Below are 10,380 nucleotides of genomic sequence, written 5' to 3'. Positions count from 1 at the left end.
TATTTTCTACTGAACTCTCTTCCAGCTCACTATTTGTTTCTTCTGCTCTATCTGATGCCTTTAGATCTGTGTAATAAATTCATAATTTTAGTTATTGTATTTTTTCCATTCTGGGATTCTGTTTGATTCTTTATTGTTCATTAATCCCAATTCTTTTATGAAACTCTACAGCTTTTTATCTATTTTGTTACACAATATAATCTTCTTTTCAAACTGTCTTAATGAAAATAGCCAAATTTGAGCATCAGAAGACCTTCCAGTCTACCTAATGTATGATCTCTGTAGTTCTGAGAAGCAAATACATAATTTAAAACAATAAGGCTTATGTCTGGTGTGTGTGTGTGTGTGTGTGTGTAAAGGTGACAGTGGATAGCTAAGGACTTGCTGATGGATGAATGAGAATGGGGGGATATGTGTATAAAAATGCTAATCAGTTCTGAGCAATAATGAAAAGGTTTTACTACTGATCTTTATAATTGTGAAGGTTTCAACATTTGATCTGAGCTCAGATTTGAAAAAACAACAAAGTATTTGCTTCATTTGAAGCAATCTCAAACTTATATGGTCCCAAATATAGTTAAAAAACTCTTTTCCTGACTTATCTGAGAGTAAGTTGCCACCATCTCCCAAATACTTCTGTTTCCTATGAAGAAGGACATCCTCCTGGAAAACCACAATATCACCATCAAAGTCAGGAAATTAACACTTGAACATTACTACCATCTAACCCACACCTCTCATTCACATTTCACCAGTGATCCCAGTAATGTCCTTGTAGTAAAAAGATCCAGTACAGAATCACATGGTACACTTGGTTTTCAAATATCTTTAGCCTCCTTCAATATGAAATGGAGTTTCAGTCTATTCTCGACTTTGATGACATTCTTGTAGATTATAGGCCAATTATTTTGTAGATAGTCTCAACTTGGATTTGTCCAATGTTTCCTCAAGATTAAAGTTGAGCATATCATGTAGGAATGTCACAGAAGTGATACCATGTCCCTCTCATTGCATCCTATTGAGTAGTACATGATTGTTATTTGTCGTATTACCATGATGTTCACTTTGACTACTTGATTAAGTTGGTGTCTGCCAGCCTTCTCTACTGTAAAATTACCCTTTTCCCTTTCAATTGATAAATATTTTGCAGGAAAGCACTTTGGGAATATGTAAATATCCCATTCTTCAACAGAATTTCCATGTACTCATTTATTTATATCAGTATGGAGTCATAGATCCTATTTTATTCAAAATATTAGAATCTATTAATATCATTAATTATTTTGATACTCAAAAGAACCAGATCTAGCCAGTGGAAGTCCTTTCCAGCTGGCTTCCATATTCTTTTGACATGTCTCCATCATTCTTTGAGTACTTATTTTTAGAAGGGCTTTATTGAGTATAATTCACATACCATACAATTCACCCATTTAAAGTGTACAATTCAGTGGTTTTTAGTGCATTCACAGATCTGTGCTGCCATCACCACAGTCAATTTTAGAACAGTTTCATTGTCTCAAAAGTAAACCTTGTAATCTTTAGCTAGCATCCTTGTATCCTCCTGTCCCCACTTTAGCCCTAGGCAACCACTAATCTACTTTCTGCTCTATACATCTCCCTATTCTGAATGGAATCATATAATATGCGGTGTTTTATAATTGGCTTTTTTCACTTAGCATAATATTGTCAAAGCTCATCCCAGATGTAACATGTATAATTATTTCAGTCCTCTTTATGGCTGAATAATACTCCATTGTACGGATATACCATGCTTTGTTTTCATCAGCTGATGGGCATTTGAGTCATTTCCATCTTTTGAGTTTTGTGAACAATGTTGCTATAAACATTCCCGCACAAGTCTTTGTGTGGACATGTGTTTTTATTTCTCTTGGGTATGCTTAGAAATGGAATTACGAGGTCATATGGTAACTCTATTTAATCATTTTCGAGTACTTCTTTATTTTCTGGCACAAGATGATTCAGGCTTGTCTTGTACTTTCCCTGCCCCAGCCCTGTAATCAGCCATTTCCTGCAAGGAGTCCTGGTTTCTTCTGGTGGACAACGGTATTTAGAAATCAAGACTTTAGCATAGCATAACCTATAGAGTTGTCGAATCACTGCGTTATACACCTGAAACTAATGTTAACTTCGTCAACTACACTTCAATTTATAAAAAAGAAAGAAATCAAGACTTGGGTGCTAGCTATGCTCACTGTTATTAAGACGCCACTGCTTCCAAACACTCTCAGTGGGTTAAGCTAGGAAACATATGCATGTATATACGTAAATGCACATGCATTGACACACACGATATAAACACCTGTATACACACTTACATCAACATTTATTTCTATATCTATTTATTCTGAAAATCACGAGTTCTCACCAATACCTCTAATCCCAACCCAACACTGTAGGGGGGTCATTCTAGTTTTCTTCCTTCCCATATTTGTAACATCCTTTGACAACATTGAGAAACATGACTCATTCCCTCAACATATTCACTTACTGGTGAACCAATGGCCCATTGTGACTGCTCCCTATGCAGACGTCTCTTCAGCGTTCCTGGGCTCCAACATTCTGCCTCAGGCCACCACCACAACCTCTTCCCCTACATGGACATGCTTTTCACACCTCAACAGGCTCTGACCTCCCATACACTTTGGATGCCCTGCCCCCACCCCCTTTTCAAGCATGCCCTCATCCCCTGTGGACTCCATTTCCTGGTGCTTGGCCACTACCTTGGTCAAATGACCCTTGACCCGCTCAGGGTCCAACCCATCTCCCTCACCAAGCTGGCCCCCACGTGAATATCTTCCTTATCTTGTTTGGGCTTTGATATTTCACACCAGGTTGCCTTCCTCTTTGGATGCCCTCCTTTTTCTAAACTTTTTTTTTTTTAATTTTTATTTATTTATGATAGTCACAGAGAGAGAGAGAGAGAAGCAGAGACATAGGCAGAGGGAGAAGCAGGCTCCATGCACCGGGAGCCCGACGTGGGATTCGATCCCGGGTCTCCAGGATCGCGCCCTGGGTCAAAGGCAGGCGCCAAACCGCTGCGCCACCCAGGGATCCCTGGATGCCCTCCTCTTTCTGCTTGAGCTCTGAAATTTGGGTGAGGCCATCTGTTTGTATGATTGAGCTTTGACTCTCTTCTTTCTTTCTCTTCACCTTCCCTCCACCCCCGCCACTGTCTGCCCTGCTCTGGCTGTCCCCCCAAGCAGAGAAGCCCTCCTTACTTCACTTGAGCTCCAAAACCTTTGCTGGACCATGACATTCCCCACCTCTCACCCCCAAGAACATCTACCTTGCTTGGCCTATCTTAAACCTTCTGGACTGAACTGTTCTTAAAGGAAAGGGAACCAAAGGGAAGAGGAAAAGAAAGAGGAGGGCAAGAAGAAGGAGGAGGAGGAAAAGGAGGAGGAGAAAGACCCCTGCCTGACAAGTGTTTATTGTAAGGTGGATGTTGCATGTGACAGGTTGTAGAGGCTCCGGTTGATGTCATCTTCTTCCACAGAGAACTTCAGTTCCTTCTGCAGACTGAGTCCCTTCCAGGGTCCCAAGGGTAAGCCAGATTGGAGCAGGTTGAGGCATGAGCTCACTGGCCACTGAGACAGCCCTTATAAGAAGTGTGCTGGGAGGGAAGGAGGACCAGGAAGGCGATGTGGGGCCTCAGGAGAGCAGCGTGGTGAGAGACACTAGCCTGTGTCTGTGGGTGGACAGAAAGGAGGCCTGTCCAGTGGGAGATGTGGGCAGCACCCGGAGAGCCAGGGAGGGAAGCTGGGGCAGGAGTGTGGGGCCCTGAGCCTGGGGAGGCAGGCTTTGGCCAGGAGAGGGTACCACCTCATAGGGTGAGGAGAGGAAACGCTCAGGCCTGCCAGGTCTACCGGCCTTTGGCGGGGACACTGCACTCATCTCTGTTCATCTCTGTGCGGCTGCTACTTCCTGCAGTAGCTGAGGTGAGCTCACTGCAGAGAAGGGTAGCCCAGGGTGGGGGAAGGAGGGAGAGAGAGCTGGATGCATGGGGTGGGTGGGCGACTCAGTGAGGGGGTGTCATTGAAGGAGGGAAGCTTGGTGGCAGGAAGGAGCACAAGGAAGGGAAGGACTTGGAGGAGGTTATTAATTGGAAGGGGGCTTGAGGTCTCATCTCTGTCTAGACCGCGAGCACCTGAGAGGGGTAGCTGTCCCTTCCCCTCTGATAATGGTCCCAGCACAGAACCTTAGAGTGGGAAGTGGCAAGGTGGCTACTTTTCTCAGGCTTTTCCAAGGCTGGGGGAGGGGAGAAGCCAGAGTGTGAGCCCTTGGCTTTCTGCCTCAAGGCGGGTGTGGGGAAGTGAGGGTCCCTCCCCCGGGCTCCCCTCCAGTCCCCTCCTCTCCCCAGTTAGGCCTGTGACCCCTGGATTCCTGGAGTAAGCCAATGTCCTGGATGAGGGTAGGGGGGGAGGAAGTAGAGGTAGGGAAGGGGCTGGGGGCTTTCTCTCCCCTTCCCTTCACACCCTATGGGTCAGGCAGGGGGACCAGCAGCCCCAGGCTGGATTTGTTTCCCATTTTGCTCTTGGCTCTTGTGGTGGAAAAATCGAAGCTCTCCCCCTGGTACAGCAGAGGCGGAGAGAAGGCTAGAGAGCGTGGCTGGGAGGCAGTCCTGGCGGGGAAGTTGAGGGGCAGGCGGGGCCTGGCTGGGAGAGACTGCCCGCCCCCTACCCCCCCCCCCCCAGTCCCCTCTGCTTCTACGTGGCTCTCTAGGCCCAGGCTTAGGTCCTGCAGGGCTGAGGCAAAGGGGGCGGGGCCTGGGAGGAGGCCAACGCTGGCTGGGGTTCAGCCTCAGGCTTATAGCACCCATCCCCAAGCTTATCTCCTAAACAGCCTCCAAATTGTCACTTAAAGTCCCCTTGATGTCTTAGAAGGAACCACTGAGAAGCTGCAACAAGAGGGAGCTGAGTCAGGCCGGGCTGGGGCTTTTTCCTAATGGGAAGGCAAGCTGTGTGCTCAGAGGGTCTCCCAGGCAGTCACTGGGCATTTCTGGACACCTGAAGGCACAGGAAGACTTTCTGTCCATTATCCATGTCACCTTCATGACCATCTCAAGCAGCATAAGCATCCTCATTTTACAGGAGGGTAAATCGAGGCTCTAGGAAGTCAAGGTTTGCAGAGCCTCTAAGTGGCAGAGTCAGGATTTGAAACCAGTTATGTCTGGCTCATTGGATGGTGTTCTTTCCCCAGCACTGGAAACACTGGAAAACCTTCCTCCCTCCCTTCCTCCCCAGGAAAACCTAGAGTCCCCCGAACAGCTCTTAGTGGGCTGTCCCACTGGGGAGAGAACCTGCGGGAAGCCACAAGGTGCTTTGGGCCATGCCCCTGCCCCCGCATGGCCCTGCCATCTCTCCCACGGACCCCAGCACCTTATGTGGCAGAGAGGAGCCTGGGGAGATCTCCCACCCTCTTCTTGTGGAGTTAGCACCACCCCCACTCCATTTTTCCAGCCACCCCAGTCCCTCACCCAGGCCCCCTCTCCAGCCTGGTGGAAAGAGGAGCCCAGAGAGGAGCCCAACCACTTTCCCTCTGGAATCTGCTGCCTCGGCTTTCGGATGGAGAAACCATCTGGAGTGTATTACGGGCGGTAGAGAAAGCCGAGAGCAGGAAAATGTGAGTTGGCCCCCGAGGCTCCCGTCTACAGGAAGAAGGGGCTCAGGGCTCTTCAAAGGATGGGCCAGCAGCTGCCCCCACTTCCCCAGTCCTTGGACGGGGCAGATAAGAGATGTGCTGGGGAGCAGACAGCCTATGGGAGACAGCACCCAGGCCTCTGGACACCACCGAGGAGCCCTGTTTGAACCTGCTTATCTTACCTACTCTCCCATTTCACAGATGAAACTGAGGTCCAGAGAGGGATAGTAACTTCCCCAGGATCACACAGCAAGTCATGAGGAACAAGATGGGAGTGAGAGCCCTTGCACATATATGTGTACCTATCAACGGACTGGATGTCCCCCGAGTTGGGGGGAGGGCAAAAGTTGAAACACGGGGGCAGGCTAGAGGCTGGATGATTTTTCTCTCCCTCAGCCTCAGATGAGTGAAGCAAGGGGTCTTCCCTCTTTCTGGGTGAGGAATATCCTCCACTCTTTCTGTATCTCTACTCATTGCCTCCCAATCCCACTCTGGCCCCTCTTGCTGCCCTGCCCCCTGCCTGGTTCCGGGGGTCCCCTGAGTGCCCAGGTGAGAGGGTGAGGGCCCTTTAGGCTCTTCCTCTGGGCCCGGGAAGCCCCTCCCCTGCGCGGGCCCCAGCTCCAGACGTGGCAGGGCCAGCAGGAGTGAGGTTTCTCTGCTCCCTCCCAAGTGCTGCGCTGGCGGCTCCCGAAATAAAAATCAAATGTGGGCTTGGCAGAGGGACGGGGTGGGAGAGCAGCCGGCAGCGAGTGGCGGCAGCGCTGGGCTTCATTCTTTCCATTGTAACTTCACCTCCTAACCTCTGGCATTTTAATTATTCTCCTACCCGCTTGCTTCTGCACAGGCCAGAGGGTGAGCTCACCCTTTCCTCTAGCCTGTGAGGGGACGGCGGCTGCCTGGACCCCCAACCCCCAGCCTGCTCCCAGGAAGCTGGGGGGGGGGGCAGGTGGGGGGGGGCACAGGCCTAGATGCTCCCTTCTGCTTCTGCAGTCCCTGGTCCCCAGACACCCAGCCTGGCACCTAAGGTTCCATGTGTGAATCACTAGGTCTTCACACCCACGGCTCCACTAAATGGTGGCCACGGTCTTCAGCCAATGCCTTCCCGGCCCACCGCCCATTCTGTGGACGCCGCAGCCGTGCCCAGTGTGTGTGGAGCAGGGCCTAGGACCTGGGCCGGGGCTCCCAGTCTGCGCTTTTGCCAAACCCACGAAGAGGGCAAGAACAGCTCAGCCCTGATCATTTGCCTCATCTCCCCAGAGTGTCCATTTTCCCCCCCAATGGTAAGTGATTTAAAGCATTATTTTCGTATTAAAACATACAAGGACACAGTATGAGATAGGAAGTAAAATGGCCTATGAACTTTTTTGTAATTCTCGGAGAAGATCTCCACTTGGGACTGTCCACAGTCCCCTGTGCCTGGCCATGAAGCATGAGACACTGGACATATCTGTGTGTGGCCAGTTTGTTCCGCCTCTGGGCTGCTGCTGGAGATGCTGGTGGGTGAGGGTGGGCAGCCTTGGCCCATCCGGGAGCCAGAGGCCTATAGCTGGAGGCCTCTGCTGCTTCTTGTTCCTCCTGAGGAGGTCAGGTGCCACAGGCCCATGGCAGCCTCACCTTGGACCCCAGGGCCAGCACCCTAACCAAGGCCTCCTGCTTGCCCCCAGGTCCTGGGAGCTCTCCCACTCCACTGCCTCACTGCCCAGCCCTGGAGGGGTCTTCTGCCTTCTTCCTTCTTGCCCTGTCAGTCTCCCTGGGATGAATGTTCTACCAATAAGCAGTTCCTGGGCACCTATCCTGGCTGTGCCAGGCCTCGCTGTGGGCAGTTACAGTCTCTGGCCCAGCAGAGCCTCCAGAAGCAAGGAGTGAAGTGCAATGCAATGCACTCAACACAGGGAGTGCCGAGTGTCTCGTGGTGGGGGAGCTCAGGCCAGGGCAGCCCCTGGGCGGGAACTCCGGAGAGGAAACTCCTGACCCAAGCTCAGGGAGCAGAGCATCAGGAAAGACTTCCCAGATGAAGTGCTGCTGGGGAAGAGTCCTGAGGGAGAGTGTGGCTGGTCTCGGGAGCAGCCCCTGCAAAGGCCCAGCATGAGAGAGAACCCAGCATGGAAGGTGCTGGAAGGTGCCCATGTAGAGGCTGGTGGAGAGGGAGGAAAGCTGTGGGGTACCGGGGGAGATGCAGGAGTACTCAGGGTGGTGGTGAGGGGCGGTACAATGGCAAGATGATCAAATGCATGTTCTAGGAAGATTTCAGGATGACCCATGGAGGACTGACTGGAAAGTGATCAGAATGGTGGTGGGGTGGCCCCTAGGAGGCTGCCACAGAGGTCCAGGTAGGAGGTGACAGTGGCCAGGCCAGAAGCAGCAGAGTGGAAAGAGGAGCCAGATGGACCGAGATTTAGGAGGCCGGAAGTCACAGGACTCTGCAACAGATGGGCAGAGGGATAAGGGCTGGTTCCTGGCTTTCTGGCTTGAACATCTGGCTGGGTGGTTTGCTGCGGAGCATGGTGACTTTCATACACCTGCACGCCATCCAAGGGGAGCTGCTCACCGGGTGGCTGGAGGTGGGAAGGGCCCCTGGAGAGAGCGCAGAGGGAAGAGGCCAGGCCCAAAGCCAAGGGAAGACAGAGTAGACACAGCCTTCTCAGGAGCTGGAGAAGGAGCAGCCGGAGAGGGAGACAGGAAACCAGGAGAGGAAGGGGCTGCCAAAGCCCCCCAAGGAGGTCTTCTTTTTTTTTTTTTTTTTTTTTTTCGAAGGAGGTCTTCTTAAAAGCCAAGATGTCAACTGCCACACAGATGAAGCAGGCTGAGGCCCGAGAAGGGACACGTGGTCTAGGGACCAAGAAGCCTTTGCCTTTTTCTGACCCTCTGTCATGCCTTCTCCCTGACCCAGCCTCCCTGACTCTCTGTTCCTGGTTCCCCTCCGTCCTCTCCATCCCCAGCCTCCCCCACTCTTCAATGCCCCTCATTCTTCCCTGGGCCCTGTTCCACCTCATTCCTTCTCTCTCTCCCAAAGGCTCAACATCTTTCTAAGAGGAACTCCATGCCACCCCTACCCCACTTGGGTCCTGGCTGCTGTCCCTGGTTCCTGAAATCACCTACTCCTCCACCAACAATGACATACACCATCACGTACACCTGAATCACCCAGAATCAGAAGCTGGGGCAGAGAGGAACATACACGCCTCCTCTGGCCTCCTGGGTGGCTCACAGTCTCCTAGATTAAACCCTAGTGGGGTGCCAGGCTCCAGGCCAGCTCTAGGCCAGCCTAGTCTAAAGGAGGGGGACTTCTGGCCAAAAGGAGGGGACTCTGGCCTAAAGGAAAGGGCTCTGCCTGGGATCTGAAAGGACTAGCAGGATTTGGTCAAGTGGCCACGGCAGCCAAAGGAACCATAGGAGGAGGGGAGGGTGAGAAAAGGTGTGCATGTGGAAAGGAGACCACATTTGCACGGCAGCCCCTAGCTCAGGGTGGCTGCTGACCCCCAAGAGGGGGCAATAGACTGCAAGGTGTTAGAGCCAGAGCATAGAGGTGTGGGGTGCTGAGGGAGAAGACCCCCGACTGTGTCCACCGCTGCCTCCTGACCTGGGGCTTTCTGACCTGGCGCTGTTTCCTTACAAATTCCCTCCAAATTCCTTTGTTCATTTGGGAAATATTTATTGTGCTTCTCTGTGCTAGGCAAGTGCTAAAGACACTGTGAGGGACAGAATAAAGTCTCTATGGCCCCACAGCCTAAGTTCCAGGAAGAGACATAAACAAATAAAGACTAAAAATGAAGATCATGATAGGGGTTGCGAAGAAAGTAATGACTGGCCACTGTCTGACATTAGAGCCTGTGACCGAGGGCTCCCTGTGGGTAGAGCCTGTGTCTCCTCCATCAGACTGGGAGCTCTGCGCCTCTGTGGAAGGGCAGAGAATGAAGCATCCTGGAGCAAGACCTGAGCTGCTCAGAGAGCTCCCAGGAACAGCCGCTTGCTTAGCCCCGAGAGGCTTTCCCGGCGGGGTCCCCTCTTGCAGTGCCCACAGGCCGACTGCTGTGTCCACCACAGCCACCACCACTTCCTTCAGCAGCCACTGCTTTGGTGCCTGGTGGCTAGAGGAGGGCTGGCACCCATGGGCCGGAGCCCCCGGCTAGCAGGTGTAAGGGGGTCCAGGGAGGGCTCCACAGAGGGACCCAGGGTCCAGGGGTGGCGGCAGTCTTGGAAAGGAACGCCCCTCTTCGCAGATAAGCCAGAGGGGGAGGGCTTCTCTTCCCCCTCCGACAACCCCCGCCCCATTAAGCCCTTAAATTAACCTCAGCCCCACCCAAGCTGGAGAGAGTGCCCCAAAATAAATCGTAAATTACATGCTGCCTGGGGGCAACCACAACTCTCCTTCTTCCCTCTCCAGCAAGCAGACCCACCCTGCCCACTGCTGGGGGGCCTCCCCCCAAAATGGCTATTTATACAGCTCCCCTCTTTGCTGTCTGGCCCTGTTGTCCTTGGGCAGGTGAGGCCCAAGCAGGCTGCACAGCTCTCCTAGGAGGCCGAAGTGGGTGGGGGAGGCTGTGGGACCCTCTAGGGCCTGACCGGTGTGTGGGGATATCATTTATAGCTCCTGGCAGGATACTTTGGAGGTGCTGTTCACAATCAAACCCAGACAATGGCATAAATCTGGATCCTGGACACCCTGGGCATCTGGTCACCCAGGAATGGGGCCCAGACTGCACTCTTTCCGAGTGCAGG

General features: G+C 52.1%; 2 non-coding genes across 2 annotated transcripts; both read left to right on the top strand.

Moving 5' to 3' along the window:
* Positions 1-214: 214 nt before the first annotated feature.
* LOC140607657 (small nucleolar RNA U2-19) lies at positions 215-293 on the top strand. The gene has a single exon (XR_012009615.1). It is a non-coding gene; the product is annotated as a small nucleolar RNA U2-19 (small nucleolar RNA).
* Positions 294-438: 145 nt separating this feature from the next.
* Positions 439-508, top strand: LOC140607652 (small nucleolar RNA U2-30). The gene has a single exon (XR_012009611.1). It is a non-coding gene; the product is annotated as a small nucleolar RNA U2-30 (small nucleolar RNA).
* The last annotated feature ends 9,872 nt before the right edge of the window (positions 509-10,380 follow it).

This window comes from Canis lupus, chromosome 16 (assembly GCF_048164855.1).
Source record: "Canis lupus baileyi chromosome 16, mCanLup2.hap1, whole genome shotgun sequence".
Taxonomy (NCBI): domain Eukaryota; kingdom Metazoa; phylum Chordata; class Mammalia; order Carnivora; family Canidae; genus Canis; species Canis lupus.
This window is presented reverse-complemented; position numbering and strand designations above follow the sequence as displayed.